The following is a 6,020-nucleotide window of genomic DNA, read 5'->3' on the forward strand; positions in this document are numbered from 1 at the left end:
GGGTGGGGTTGAAGAAGGAAATCAGTGTACCTAAAAAGGGGCAGCCAGAGGGATCTTTGTGGTGATGGGACAATTCTGTATCTTGATTGTGGTAGTGGTTATACAAATCTACATGTAATAAAGTTTTATTTATGTAATCTACATTTAATAAAGTTTATGTGTGCATAGAACTATGTACATACTCAAACAAATGCATGTAACCCTGGTGAAATCTGAATAAGGTCTGTAGATTGTGACCTGGTTTCGATACTGTATTATAGCTATCTAAGATGTTATTATTGGGAAAAAATGCGGGAAAGCTACATGTACTTTTCTGTACTATTTTTGCAACTTCTTGTGACTCTGTTAGTACTTCAAAATTAAAAGTATCTGAAAATCCATAGAGTGGTTTCTGTTTTTTCTGATTAGACCCTGACTGCATTCCTATAACCCCACGATTCCTTCCACTCCTAGCTATATATTTACAAGATAGGCCCCAGAGAAACTCATAATGCATGTGTAGCAGTTATTCATGATAGAAGGAAACCCAACCACTCATAAATAGGAGAATAAATAAATTGTGGTACAAACAGAACAAAACCTTATACAGCAGTGCAGATGAATGCAATATGCTATATACAGCAATATGGATAAGCCTGAACTCATAATGCAACGTTGAATGAAAAGGGCAGGGCTCAGGACATTATTTATAATTATTTTATCAATGTAAAGACAAAGCACTTGTTATAAAATTTCAAATTATCTAAAATGATACAACTTATTGCTTAGATATATATGGGTGTATGTGTGGGTGTGTTTTTGCTTATGTTTCTGTGATATTTATTTATTTATTATTTTTTCCTAATCACTAGACAATGTGGGAATGATATTTATTTTTAAACATAAGGGAAGGATAGGCCGGGCTCAGTGGCTCATACCTGTAATCCCAGCACTTTGGGAGGCCGAGGCAGCTGGATCACCTGAGGTCAGGAGTTCAAGACCCAGCCTGACCAACATGAAGAAACCCCATCTCGACTAAAAATATAAAATTAGCTGGGTGTGGTGGCACTTGCCTGTAATCCCAGCTACTTGGGAGGCTGAGGCAAGACAATCTCTTGAACCCAGGAGGCAGAGGTTGCGGTGAGCCGCGATTGTGCCATCGCACTCCAGCTTGGGCAGTAAGAACAAAACTCCATCAAAAAAAAAAAAAACCATAAGGGAAGGATAAACACAAAATTCAGGAGAGTGGTCAGTTCACCTGGTAGGCACAGAGAGAGACAGGATAGAGGATGAACACAGGTGTCACCACTGTTCCAGTTCTCAGGTGGGGAGGCAGCCTCATGGGTGTTCAATATATTATTTGATAGATGATAGATAGATAGATAGACAGATAGATGGATAATGGCTAGATGATAGATTGATATATAGATGATAAATAGACGATAGATGATAGATATAGATGATAGGTAAAGAGATGATTGATAGACAAATAGTAGATAGATTGATTGATCGACTGATAGATAAAAGCAAAAGAGAGTCATGCAAAGACTGACCAAAGACAGTGAGTCTTGAATTAAGGATCACAATGAATGGCTCTATGACTTGAGGTCTATTGCATTATCTATATCTCCATTTATTATTAAAAGGAGGTATGGAGTCTAGTAACTCTGGGATCTCTGATCTAATGAGAACAGACTTCTAAGAAATCCATGTGCTCTCGGATTCAGAAAACTGATGCCCATTCTTGTGCCCCATCAGGGTTCTTCTGAAAGCTTTTCGGTTTCTCAGACTTCAGTGTCCATCTGTCCTGTTCCTAGGTTCCAGGGCTTTTTCTACTGTGGCCTTCCCAACCTCTCATTAGTTAATTCATTTTCTTAACACATCTTGCTGAGCATTTAGTATGTTTCAAGTGCTCAGACCTGGAGACACAGCAATGAGCAGAAGAGACCAGGTCTCTGTAATCATGGAACTTACGTTTTGTACTTTGGTGAGGCAGAGTGGGAGGGGGTGAAAGGTGGTCAGACAACAAAAGCAAATAAACAAGAAAATAATTACAGCTTGTGGTCATTGATATGAAGGAGAGATGGGAGTGAGAGGGAGAGACAGCAAAGCCTTTCTGAGAAGGAGGCATCTGAACTGAGAAGCTGAGGGTGCAGAAAAGGCAGGACCAAAGCTGGGGAAAGAGTGCAGTTCCAGAGGGGACAGCAAGTGCAAAGGCCTGGAGGCAGGACAGACTTTGGCCTGTTTCAGGAACAGAAAGGAGGCCACTCTGCCTGCAGTGTACTGACTGAGGGCATAGTGATAGCAGACTCCAGAGGTCATTCACAGGGCACCAGCTGTGACCAAGACGCAACCTGAGTCTCCTGGCACTTACGTTCCTGGTTGCACAGATTGCTTGCTTCCTGTTGGTCATAATTTCCTCTACTTCTCTGAATCTCACCCACTCTTCAAGACCAGGTCATGCCCATCTCCTCCCAGAACCTTCCTCAACTCTCCCAGCTCTTGGGAATGGGGGGCACCTAATATGTGTTTAGAAGTGGGTGACTCTCTTCACTCTCTTACCTCCAAGCCAGTATTTCTTAAAGTATGGCTTTCTGACCATCTGAATTACAATCCCCTAAAATCTACCTAAGTTTTAAAAGTATTTTTAGTGAAATATTTGAATTATAGTGAATAGAATACTGATTATTCATGTACTTAATATCTGCTTCTAAAAGCCTTACCATTTGTCCATTTTTGCTTCTGTTTTATTTTCATTTATTAAGAAACAGAACACATTACAAATACATATGTGTCCTTACCAAAAAGTCCCAGTCTGGACCTACTGAATCGGAATTCTTGGAAGTAGAGCTGGGAATATGCAGTTTTGCAGATTTTACATTCCTTCCTCACTCCCCTTCCCTTACCCACAGGGATTTTTTTTTTTTTTTTTTGAGACGGAATTTTGTTCTTGTTGCCCAGGCTGGAGTGCAGTGGCGTGATCTTGGCTCACTACAACCTTCACCTCCTGGATTCAAAAGATTCTCCTGCCTCAGCCTCTCAAGTAGCTGGGATTACAGACACGTGCCACCACACCCCAGCTAATTTTTTGTATTTTTAGTAGAGATGGAGTTTCACCATGTTGGCCAGGCTGGTCTCAAACTCCTGACCTCAGGTGATCCATCTGCCTCGGCCTCCCAAAATTCAGGGATTACAGGCATGAGCCACTGTGCCTGGCTAGTGGTTTTTAGACACAGTGAATATTGACAATTACTGATATGTGCCATTTTCAATGTATCCCATCCAAGTAGTTCTTCCTTATAGCTCATCCAAGGGGTCTTTGCTATGCATGAGAATCCCCTGGGGAATTTTCTAAAAATACAGACGTCCAGGCCCCTCCCTAACCTAGTAAACCAGACTGGGCAGGGATGTTAGGAATCTCCATCATTAAAACCTTGCTGGTGGGTTTTTAAGGGTAGTAAAGGTTGGGGCAGAGGAGGACCCGCCTCCTGTCTGAAACACTCCTGGTGATCATCAAAGTGAGGATTCAGATGTCCTTCCATTTGCTGTCTCCCAGAAGGATTCAACAAGCCTTTCCTATGCCCCTGCTGAGTACTGGGCAGAGCTGCAACCAAAAGACATTGGTCAGGCATGATGGAGAAGCCCTGACCTATGTCCAGGATGCAGTCCGAGCTCAGACATTAACTCAGTGGGTGGACTTGGAGGTACGGTTCATCTAGCAAAGAAATAGAATGCCTGCTTAAATTCAAATTTCAGATTTCCAACAAACAATTTTTTAGTAGAAGTATGTCCTAAGTGTTGCATGGGACATATGTGTACTAAAAAATGATTTGTTGTTTATTTGAAATTCAAATTTAACTAGGAGTCTTTTGTTTTATCTGGCAATCCTACTTGAGGGAGTATCCTCCGCATCTCTGAACCTCTGAAACTGTTTCCCCATCTGGGAAATGAGAGGGTTGGACTAGATGTCCTCTGTGGGTTCTAATAGTTTGAATGTTAAGATGCATTGCACAGGCCTAGGAGCATTTCTTCTCAGCCCCAGCAGGGGGCGCCCTAACCCTCCTCAGCCCCCTCACCAGCTAATGGCTCAGCCAGAAGGCAACCAGGTCCTGCTGGCTCTGGGGGACCACCTGGAAACCAGGTTGTAAGAGCTGGGAGAGTCCAGGTTTGCCCATCCCTAGGACAGCCTATTCAGAAAGAGAGAAGGGAAGATCAGAGTCTCTGAAGATAGGACCATCTCACCCAGCGCCCCATCTGCCAATATTTAGAAGAGAAGACTGAACCCCAAGAGGGGTGGGCACTTGTCCAGGTTCACACATCTGTCCTGAAAATTAGATTCCTATCACCCTGTCCAGGACTCCTTTGCATCCCTAGAGTACCTTTGTTTTTCTGTTTCCAGTTGGAAGTGTTTAACCCTTGCAGTCCTGTAGCCAAAACCAGTGCAGACCCCAGCCAGCCCAGTACAGCCTAACAGGACTGAGACAGTCCCTGAGTCCCTTCACAGAGAGAGTGTGGTCTGGAAGAAATGTTACGACTCATGGATAAAGGATCAGTCTAGGCAGTGAGGAAAGAGCAGATCCCTCACATTTAAGTTGGGAGTGGTAGTTAACGATGATGATGATAATTATTATGGTGACTATAATGATTATTTATTGGCTTTTTCTATGCTAGGACACAACAACCTGTGCGGCAAGGATCATTATCGTCAGGATTTTTACCGACGCGGAAGTAAGTTCAGAGTGTTGGATCACTGGACTAAATGAGACTCCATCCAGTTCTGCAGCAGGAGTGGGAGGGAGGGCTGCTTGCATTCTCTGACCCCTTTGACTTGGGTGCCTCCAATTTCATCAAGAGCCTGGCTAACTCCTCCTCAATGAATGGTACAGGGGACCAGGATTATCTCCAAAGGATCCACACCTTCCCATGAAGAGTCAGTGCCTGAAGGAAGGGATGCTCACCACTTCAGTTTAGGAGACGATTTTAGGAGAGTTAGGAATTTGGCATTAACATTGATTTGCTTACAGTTCAATTCTCCTTTGGTCTTTCTATCAAGGAGAACATCTCTAAGATTTCTTCTTTTAACAAGAAACAGCATTATTTAAGAAGCATGAGGCACATTTATAAATGCATAACATTGTTTTTTCATTATATGTATATTTTTTACCATATTTGTCTTTAAGGTTTATCTCTTTGGTAAATGATACTAATTTTTCATCTAAGGTAATAATACAATTTATTTTAGATATTAAAATTTTTGTTTTTTAAAATAAATTGATTTGAAGCGGAGAGAAGGACTGATAGAAGGAAGTTATAGAAGCTCTGCCCTTAAGGGTTCTGGATTCTGAGGGTCCCTGTTAACTCAGCTGATTAATTTTGCTGAAGCCAGCAGGGCATGCAGCCCTACCCTGTCCTCCCAGGGCCCTGAGCTGATTCATACAGCATGGCTCTTTGATGCTGACATTTTTTTGAAAACTGTGGCGCTCCCTATAGGGAAACATCCAGATATGAGGGAGGAAGCTCTGGGTTCCAGTCCTCTCCCTTTTTCAGTGCCTCATCACGTGACCAAGTCACCCAAGCTCCCTGAACGTCAGTAAGTTGTTGGCAGAGCTACTGTGATAGTAACGTGTATTCCATGTATGATCTGTCCCGGGCTGATCAAGAGGACAGACTGCATCATTCAGTTCATAGGGCAAATGTTACATCTCCCACCTACCTGAAGGAGCAGTCGGTCCAAGTCATTTTCCATTTATTTCCTTTACAGCACATGTTTTTATCAGAAACAGTATTGCAATGTATGGTCTGCCTGCTAGAATGTTAGAAAGCTCCAGGGGAGCAAGGATCATGCACGCTGCCTACTCATAAGACCCCCTAACACATTGCAGGTACCTGATGAATGTTGCCAAATGACTGAATGAGCCAGTGCTGAAATTTACTTTAATCCATCTCTCCACAGATTCCTAGAGATTATGAGACTAGTGCTGGGCTTGCATTCCTCAAATGGCCAGGACCAAATGGACAAATCTCTCCTACTGCTCTCCCTC

Source organism: Trachypithecus francoisi, unplaced genomic scaffold (assembly GCF_009764315.1).
Source record: "Trachypithecus francoisi isolate TF-2019V2 unplaced genomic scaffold, Tfra_2.0 Lachesis_group2, whole genome shotgun sequence".
NCBI classification, from domain to species: domain Eukaryota; kingdom Metazoa; phylum Chordata; class Mammalia; order Primates; family Cercopithecidae; genus Trachypithecus; species Trachypithecus francoisi.